The following is a 9729-nucleotide window of genomic DNA, read 5'->3' as shown; positions in this document are numbered from 1 at the left end:
GATACAGGCAGCGAGTTTTCATGGTTGGAATGCAATCCCTTATCAGCTCCTGGTTCCACTTTCAACCCCATTCTCTCCCCCACTTACCGACCTATCCCCTGTAGCTCACCCACCTGCACAAAAGAGACCAACAATTTTCTAGTTCCCACAGCCTGTAACAACAACCGCCTCTGCCAATGCTGCTACTCTTATGCCAATGGGACCTTCGCAGATGGGGTCCTCAGTTCCGATACTGTGAACCTCAATCCAATCCATGGCTTCCCTGTTCTGAAAATCCCCAATTATTCTTGCCTATCCTGCTCTTAATATGATATTCTTAATCACAAAACATGTTAATACTCTTTTCATTACTGATTGAGCAAGCTCAATTGATTTTTTTTCACTCATTGAGAGGCCCACCTTCTCCTCTAGTTTTCCATTGACTATAACTACTATGAAACCCAAAATGGAGCCCAAATCTTAAAATGAACTTGCCAAGACTGCAATGGCAGAGAACATGGAGAAAAGGCCTCACATTCTTGTATTCCCATTCCCAACACAGGGCCATATGATTTCCTTGCTTAACCTCACCCACACCCTTGCATCCCATGGCCTCTCTATAACGGTCCTCACAACTCCTCAAAATCAATCCCTCTTGAGTCCTTTTTTGCAGAGAGCTTCATCCCAGGGCCTCCAGATTCAATCTCTTATCTTTCCCCTCCCTCCCACTGAAGGGCTACCTTCGGGATGTGAAAACGCGGTGCAACTTCCTTATCATCTCATACCACTCTTTATGGATTCCTTAAAGGATCTTGCTCATCCAATAGAAGATTGGTTCCAAGAGCAAAAGAAGAGCTCAAATTATGAGTTCGGCCCTCCTGTTTGCATTATCAGCGATTTCTTCCTCGGATGGACTCAGAACACAGCTGCCAAGCTCGGTATACCCAGGATAGTGTATCACCCATCCAGTGCTTTTGTTGTTTCTGTCATCTATTCTTTGTGGAAATACATGCCACATGAACAAGTATCATCAAATGATGATACAATTCATATTCCTAAAGTTCCTCATCCTGTTAGTTTTCAAAGGTATCAAATCTCGTGTCTTGCTCACCCCTATAAGAGGTTTGATGCTGTCTCTGAATTCATGAGATGCTCCATGAATTCGAATGTAAAAAGTTGGGGTACTATTATCAAGACCTTCTATGATTTCGAAGTTATTTACATAGACCATGTGTAAAGAGTTTCAGGTAGGCCTGTTTGGTCTGTGGGTCCTCTGCTTCCTCCTACTATGTTCGAGGCCAAGCGGGCAAGAAGCATGATTGAAAGAAGGAAACCCACTTCAATTGATGACTCGGTATGTCTTCAATGGTTTGACTCTCGGAAAGAGAAGTCTGTAATTTATATTTTCTTTGGCAACCAGGCCTGCCTTTCAAATAAACAAATCCAGGAAATGGTAGCAGGGCTCGAGGCAAGTGAAGAGTCCTTCATATTGGTCATCAGGGATCCTCCAAATGGTATGTCTGCTGATGAATATGGTGCTATTCCACAAGGTTTTGAAGAGAGAATGAGGGGAAGAGGTCTGATAATTAAAGGTTGGGCACCACAGCTCTTGATCCTCTCACACCCTTCTGTTGGGGTTTTTCTTACCCACTGCGGGTGGAATTCTACCTTGGAGAGCATCATACTGGGAATCCCAGTGATAACATGGCCTATGACTGCAGATCAATACATAGATGCTCTGTTATTGGTTGATTATCTTAAGGTTGGAGTCAGGTTATGTGAGGGCGCCACCACAGTACCCAACAGAGATGACTTGAGAATTGCAGTTAAATGACTGTTGGGAAGAGAAGGAGAAGAAATGAAAAGAGCAGAGGAGCTAAGCAAGGAGGCTAGAACAACAGTGCAAGAAGGGGGATCCTCCTACAAAAACATGGAAGACTGTGTAAGTGAGCTTAAAAAGCTGACCGTTTCACTCGTGTTAGGCTCGAAAGCCACCAAGCACTGTATCGAGTGCTAAAGGAGATTGCAGGTGTGCAGAATAACATAACAATTTATTGCTTCACATTTGGGAACTTTGACTTTGTGCCCATGTATCTTAATATCATTGGCAATTACCACCAGCAGAATTTGTGGATAGAATCTGATCTCTAGAACTCACGCATTGGATTTGCCCGGGTGGTCTGCAACATCAATTAATCTTCGTGGGATTCACCCATTGGAATCAGGGAAGAAGCTAAGAGTTGAGATCTACAGAAAGTTCTAGAAAGATCAAGTACATAAGGAATATAATACATCTGTTGTTGATCAGCCAGATATTGCATGGGTTAGCGAGTTGGTTGAGGAGCCATCAAAAACTGAATCTGGGCATATTTTTAAGGAATTAAAAAAGGTATATTACTTTTTGAATTTCCATTGGTTTGTTGAGAATAATAAGTTAATTTTGCATAGATTCTTCTAAATATTGATATCTATCATAACTAATTTAAATGGATCTATGCTCATATTTGATAAATATATTATGCCTTTGCTGGCCTCAGTTCATGTTCAAAGATTTACAGTCTTTAACACAACAGTTCCATAACTTCTTTTATGTGGACTATGATGTGATTTACAGGGATTGTAGAGTTTCAGCTGAAAATTTCCAGTTGTTTCTAGAATGTTTAAATTGCAGCCATGGTAGTTAATGATAAAATTTCAGAGCATAGCTTTGTAGAATAAAACCTTAACCAATTTTACAGGTTGGTATGATATGCTTTCATTAAAGTTGGCCTGTGTTGGTCAAAATATTTAACTAGAAGACTTGCTTGACCTTACATGGTTGAGGCTATGGAAACAAAAGAGACCATAGTTCTTACACCATGTCATGGCGTATATATATGAGGTTGCCTTGATTTATGTAAATTACAGTCTAGATGGACAATCATGTCCATCATATAATAATGTTCATAAATCTGAGTTTAATTTGTTATGTTCTCTTTATGGTATTAGCTGATTTTGATATGAAATTGTCCCTTAAAAAAAATAAAGATGGTGTGTATCAGTGAAGTTAATCTTAAGCTTACTGTACATATGGCCTAAAAAATATTTCAGATTCCTAGTGTTCATTACTTCTCTGCTGGTTGAGGAGCCATCAAAAACTGAATCTCGGCATATTTTTAAGGAATTAAAAAAGGTATATTACTTTCTGAATTTCCATTGGTTTGTTGAGAAATAATAAGTTAAATTTGCATAGATTCATCTAAATACTGATATCTATCAGAACTAAGTTAAATGGATCTATGCTCATATTTGATAAATATATTATGCCTTTGTTGGCCTCAGTTCATGTTCAAAGATTTACAGTCTTTAACACAACAGTGCCATAACTTCTTTTATGTGGACTATGATGTGATTTACAGGGATTGTAGAGTTTCAGCTGAAGATTTCCAGTCGTTGCCAGAATGTTTAAATTGCAGCCATGGTAGTTAATGATAACATTTCAAAGCATAACTTTGTAGAATAAAACCTTAACCAATTTTACAGGTTGGTATGATATGCTTTCATCAAAGTTGGCATGTGTTGGTCAAAATATTTAACTAGAAGACTTGCTTGACCTTACATGGTTGAGGCTATGGAAACAAAAGAGACCATAGTTCTTGCACCATGTCATGGCGTATATATATGAGTGATTTGAAAATGGGGCTCTTAGGTTTCTTTTCTAGCTTACAAGAACCTCTCCCACTTCCAAAGCTTGAATTTTCCGAAGTCTTAATGATTAACCATTGCGGAATTAAGAATGTGATTGAAAGTGTGGGTGTATGCTTGCATTTGTTTTTAACTGATTATGCCTTAAATTTTGTTGTTGTGCTGTGAGTCGATGTGCTCAAAATGATATACAATTATACATAGCAGTAAATAAAGCAGTAGAGACAATGCAGCAATAAAGCAGACACATGAACAACAATATTAATTTGGAGTTCACCCACAACTCTTGGGCTACGTCTCCGTGAGCTCTAGTTAATTCAACTAGGCTCTCTGGGATTATGGTATAAATATTTTTTACAAGCTCTTGGCTCAACTCCTGTTGTTTTTACACAGAAACAGTGGGCTCAGACACCATGTTATCCCCTGGCTCTTAAAGCTTTGGCTCTTGGCTCTTGGTTCTAGCTATTGTCTCTGACTCTGGCTTTTTGGCTCTTAGTTCTGGCTCTTGGCTCTGACTCTGCTCTTTGGCTCTAGCTCTGGCTCCCTGGCTCTTCACTCTGGCTTCTTTCTGCGTTTTATCAGGTTACAGCTCTCTCTGGGCTTTTCACTTGAACTCCAAGTGACTCCCTTGGTTGTCTTTTGCTTTTACATTGCCTCTTTGGCTTCTACGCTGCCTCTTTTGCCTTAGCTTCCTGCTTTGGCTTGGATTTCAGCAACAGAAACCCCAACAACACCTTCAACAACCAATAGTCCCTCGTTCTGTTGTTCTGTGGCTTTTTAAGCCAAATCGCGCTGCCTATTCATTTTCCCTCTTGGGCTCCCTGTCTTCATGTTGTTCCTTTGTCCCCAATCATAAGGAATCATTCCCTTTTCACCTCTATGGCTCTTTGAGCTTCATAACGCATAGGTGTAATGGCGGTTTCTAATGGAAAGGGACCGGTGCACGGGAAACTGGTCGTTTTGCCTTCCTGTGCAGAAATGAAAACATAATGCAATACACAGAGAAACATGCGAAAAACACATATTTGGTCGTTTGGCCAGATTTCAAATATTCATAAATGTGTCCTATATCCCTATCGAGTCTGCCTAAAATCGCTATCGCAAGTCGCTTCGGCCCTGTTCCAAGGTTTCCCTTCGTATTTAAAAAATACGTTAAAACTATGAAAATCCCGTGAAAATGGCTTTGGGTAGATTTCAAATCTCATGCAATAACGTTTATTATCCCATCGGGTCCGGCCGTCGCAGATACCGATTCGTCAATCCGATCATCGGTGATCGGCATATTGCATCGCGCATATATACATAAGCCCCGCTCCATTGTGTTCGCCGATTGTGATCCACCGATATCGGCGATCGTGGTATCACATCGGCCCAGTCCCATCATGTTATGCCTCTGACTGTCCCCCGGCTACCTTCGTTGATTGTGATCTCCGATCAGATCTGGACCATTGATCGGCCATATCCAAAGGCCCCTGTGCAACCACTATTCAAGCCTCCAACAAGCTCGATTTCATGGTTTTCTCATGTTTTTAGCCTCCCGATAGTGTTATCCGATAAGTCTAAAGGTCCTCCTTTTGTGATGGTTTTTCCCTTTTGGGAGATTTGGAAGACTTAGAGGCTTTTTAGGACCCATTATCAAGGGATTTTGCCTCTTTTTCCTTTGAAAAAGGGCAGCTTCATTTTATGATAACTTCTCCATCTGAAATCCGCTTTCGCCCATTTAAGTTGTGTTGGATTCAAAATGAAGGAATCTCTGAAATGAGACTATTTCTTAGAGTAGCCTGCGACTTTTATTTTCATCTGATTTATAAAGGATTTGTGCCATTTGACACCTTTTACCTCTTATATGAAGTCTTTTAGACTTAGAGGTTTATCCAGGATCCATTTTTGGATTACGCCTTCCCACTAAAGAATTTTTGGTCTCCAAAAGAATGTTATACTGATCTGAATAGTAAATGAGAGTGACTCACCCTCTTCTTTCAGCCTCCCTACACTTGCCTTTTCATAGTGCCTCTGAACCAAAGTTTCTGGCCACTTCCCTTCTTGGATGGGCTAGTCTTCTTGGGAAGAACTGCCTTCCCCCTTGCCTTCCTGCAGAACTTTTGTTGAAATAGTCATAGAAGGTGGTTTGAACTTCTTTGCCTTGATCATTAATCCAAGGTGGCTCAAAAAAATGTGAAGTACATCTGCTCCACAAAACTTTCATTTGTACATGTTTGACAAGCTACCAACAACAACTCCTAACAACAATAGGCATACAGACAACAACTGGATGGACTAAACTCTTGCTTCAACAAAAGAAACAAATTTTCACATCTTGTGAACACCTCCATGTCTTACATCTGCATACAAATGATGGACTAGATAACAAGCCCACAAAACATGCCTTTAAACAAATGACCCTTCAAGTCAAGCATGTAGAAAAAGACCATTAGGACTCTTTTTCAAAAGATGAAACACTTCATCATTATCTCCATTTGGAGACCAAGTTAACTTCTTCCAAGTCAACATGGCATCACATGCATGTCAAAGCAATCAACCCTGCAAGTTAATTACACATACATGTTCAAAAACAAGGAAATCATCAACATCCCTGTGTTCATGCATCTCAAGCTCATGCATGCATTTCATCTTTCAACTTTCGCTTAAGCACACTGTACTTTCGAAGTTGTAATGAAATATAATGTAGATGCATCAATAGACATGCAATCTCAATCGGATAAGAACTCTAACCGTTCCTTACCAATCCCTTTCAAAGGTACTACCTTTGTCTGCACATCAGCATCATCATGTGAATCATTCTGAGACACATCATTCATGGAATCTTCACTTCCATTTCTGCCATCTTCTCTTTCCACTTTCTTCAGCTTTTGTGGAAGCATTGTTGGATTCAAAGTCCAACATTTTGCAGCAAGATGTCTTCGCTTATGGCAGTAAGTGCACTGCATGTGCATTCTCTTGACAACATGATTTGCCTTGTCCAATGGACCTTTGGTTGCTTTCTTCTTTTCCTTCTTCTACTTCCTGTATGTGGCCATTCTCTTCCAACATCTAGAAACATCATGGTTATCCAAACCACAAAAGGAACATGCAATTTTTTTCCCATACTTATGTGGAAATTTATCATGCTTTACAAAATCAAAAGAAATATGTTTAGAACCAGATTTATACCTTTTTCTTTCACCTTTATTGCCTTCATGAGGAGGTGAATTGAGTGAAGAAGTAACTCCCTTTGGAACATCATCAATCTCTTCAAGGTTGTTGGAGTCTCCCCAACTCTCTGGTTCAAGTGTGTGCTTCTGAACACCTGCATCCTGCAATTGATGTTTCAAGCTATTGTATTCCTCTTGAATACAACCTTCACACTTCTGAGGTAGAGGACATGAAATGAAACTCCTTCTTGGGACTGTTTCAATGGCCTTCATGGCAGCTTTGGAACTATCTCCATAAGACTGTCCATAACCAAGACCCAAATACTTAAGCCTTTCCTCAACCATTATTGGTTCAACAATACCTTGTGCATGCTTCCCCAGTCCCTTTCCTTCATAGCCCATCTTGGACATTAGCTTGGAACCTATGCCTCTAGTATGTTTTTCAAAAGAACCAATATAAGCATTCTTAGAAGAATTTGAAGACAAACTGCAATGGTTTACCTCTTCTTCAAGCTAGTACTTGGCTAAGGGTTCCTGGGCAACAATGAGTTGTGTTTCCAACTCATGCATCCTCTTCAGGTTCATATTTGCAATATGAAGTTGCCTCTCCATTTCCTGCAATTTGTCAGAAATCATCTGCTTCTCTTCCTCCATGGAATTCAACTGCTTTCTAAGTATGTTTCTCTTCCTTTCATCCTCATACATTTCTCTCACCATATCCATCATGGTGGAAAATTCTTGCTTCATGTCTTCATCAAAGAATCTTGTGAAGAACGCAGAATTTGAGGACCAACTTGTAGAAGTTGTCATTATGTCAATGAACGAAAAAACTTCAACAAGATAAATAAAGAGCTTATTCAAGCAACCTCTTGCAACAAACCTCTTGTGCTTTGGATTGCCTTGAGGTCCTTTGGGATAGAAGAATGCCTTCAGCCCTTCTCCTTATTGTCCTTCATGGACTGATCTATCAACAGCTTTCCCTTTACCTCTACAAACTCGAAAAATGGTCAGTCTGCAAAACAAGCATACAATCAGCCTCTTGTTGTTCAAACACCTTTTAGACAAGCAATCATTGCTCTGTCAATCAAGCATTCTAATATAACCTTCTTAAAGGTGTGGTTAATCAATCTTAAGCTCTGATACCACCTGATCTGAAAATGGGGCTCTTAGGTCTCTTGTCTAGCTTACAAGAACCTCTTCCACTTCCAAAGCTTGAATTTTCCCAAGTCTTAATGATTAACCATTGCAGAACTAAGAATGTGCTTGAAAGTGTGGGTGTATGCTTGCATTTGTTTTTAACTGATTATGCCTTAAATTATGTTGTTGTGCTGTGAGTCGATGTGCTCAAACTAATATACAATTATACATAACAGTAAATAAAGTAGCAGAGACAATGCAGCAATAATGCAGACACATGAACAATAATATTAATTTGGAGTTCACCCACAACTCTTGGGCTACCTCTCCATGAGCTCTAGTTAATTCAACTAGGTTCTCTGGGATTATGGTATAAGTCTTTTTTTACAAGCTCTTGGCTCAACTCCTGCTATTTTTACACAGAAACAGAGGGGTCAGACACCATGTTATCCCCTGGCTCTTGAAGCTCTGGCTCTTGGATCTGACTCTGGCTCTTTGGATCTTGGTTCTGGCTCTTGGCTCTAACTCTGGCTCTTTGGCTCTGGTTTTGGTTCCATGGCTCTTCGCTCTGGCTTCTTTCTGCCTTCTATCAGGTTACAACTCTCTCTAGGATTTTCACTTAAACTCCAAGTGACTCGCTTGGTTGTCTTTTGCTTTTGCACTGCCTCTTTGGCTTCTACGCTGCCTCTTTTGCCTTAGATTCCTGCTTTGGCTTGGCTTTCAACAACAGAAACCCCAACAACACCTTCAGCAACCAACAGTCCCTTGTTCTATTGTTTTGTGGCTTTTTAAGCCAAATCGCGCTGCCTGTTCATTTTCCCTCTTGGGCTCCCTATCTTCCAGTCGTTCCTTTGTCCCTAATCATGAGGAATCATTCCCTTTTCACCTCTGTGGCTCTTTGAGCTTCATAATGCACAGGTGTAATGGCGGTTTCCAATGGAAAGGGACTGGTGCACAGGAAACTGGTCGTTTTGCCTTCCTGTGCAGAAATGGACACATAATGCAATACATAGAGAAATGCGCAAAAAACACATCTTTGGCCATTTGGCCGGACTTCAAATATTTATAAATGTGTCCTATATCTCTATCGGGTCCCCCTGAAATCACTATCACAAGTCGTTGCGACCCTATTCCAAGGTTTCCCTTCGTATTTAAAAAATACGTTAAAACTGTGAAAATCCTGTGAAAATGGCTTTGGGTGGATTTCAAATCTCATGCAATAATGTTTATTATCCCATCGGGTCCGGCTGTCACCGATACCGATTCGCCAATCCGATCATCGGCGATCAGCATATCGCATCGCGCGTATATACATAAGCCCCGCTCCATTGTGTTCGCCGATTGTGATCTGCTGATATCGGCGATCACAATATCACATCGGCCCGGTCCCATCGTGTTATGACTCCAACTGTCCCCTGACTACCTTCGCTGATTGCGATTACCGATCGGATCTGGACCGTTGATCGGCTAGATCCAACGGCCCTTGTGCAACCACTGTTCAAGCCTCCAACAAGCTCGATTTCATGTTTTTCTCATGTTTTTAGCCTCCCAATAGTGTTATTTGATAAGTCTAAAGGTCCTCCTTTTGCGATGGTTTTGCCCTTTTGGGAGATTTGGAAGACTTAGAGGGTTTTTAGGACCCATTATCAAGGGATTTTGCCTCTTTCTCCTTTGAAAAAGGGCAGTTTCATTTATGATAACTTCTCCATCTGAAGTCCATTTTCGCCCATCTAAGTTGCGTTGGATTTAGAATGAAGGAATATTTGAAATGAAACTA

General features: G+C 40.5%; 1 pseudogene; it reads left to right on the top strand.

Annotated features, from left to right (window-relative positions):
* The first annotated feature begins 484 nt into the window (after window positions 1-484).
* On the top strand, window positions 485-1996 carry LOC149189801 (UDP-glycosyltransferase 89B2 pseudogene; annotated as a pseudogene).
* The last annotated feature ends 7733 nt before the right edge of the window (window positions 1997-9729 follow it).

This window comes from Pinus tabuliformis, chromosome 3_1 (genome assembly GCF_031772625.1).
Source record: "Pinus tabuliformis cultivar Carrire ecotype Pingquan chromosome 3_1, CPIR1, whole genome shotgun sequence".
Taxonomy (NCBI): domain Eukaryota; kingdom Viridiplantae; phylum Streptophyta; class Pinopsida; order Pinales; family Pinaceae; genus Pinus; species Pinus tabuliformis.
This window is presented reverse-complemented; position numbering and strand designations above follow the sequence as displayed.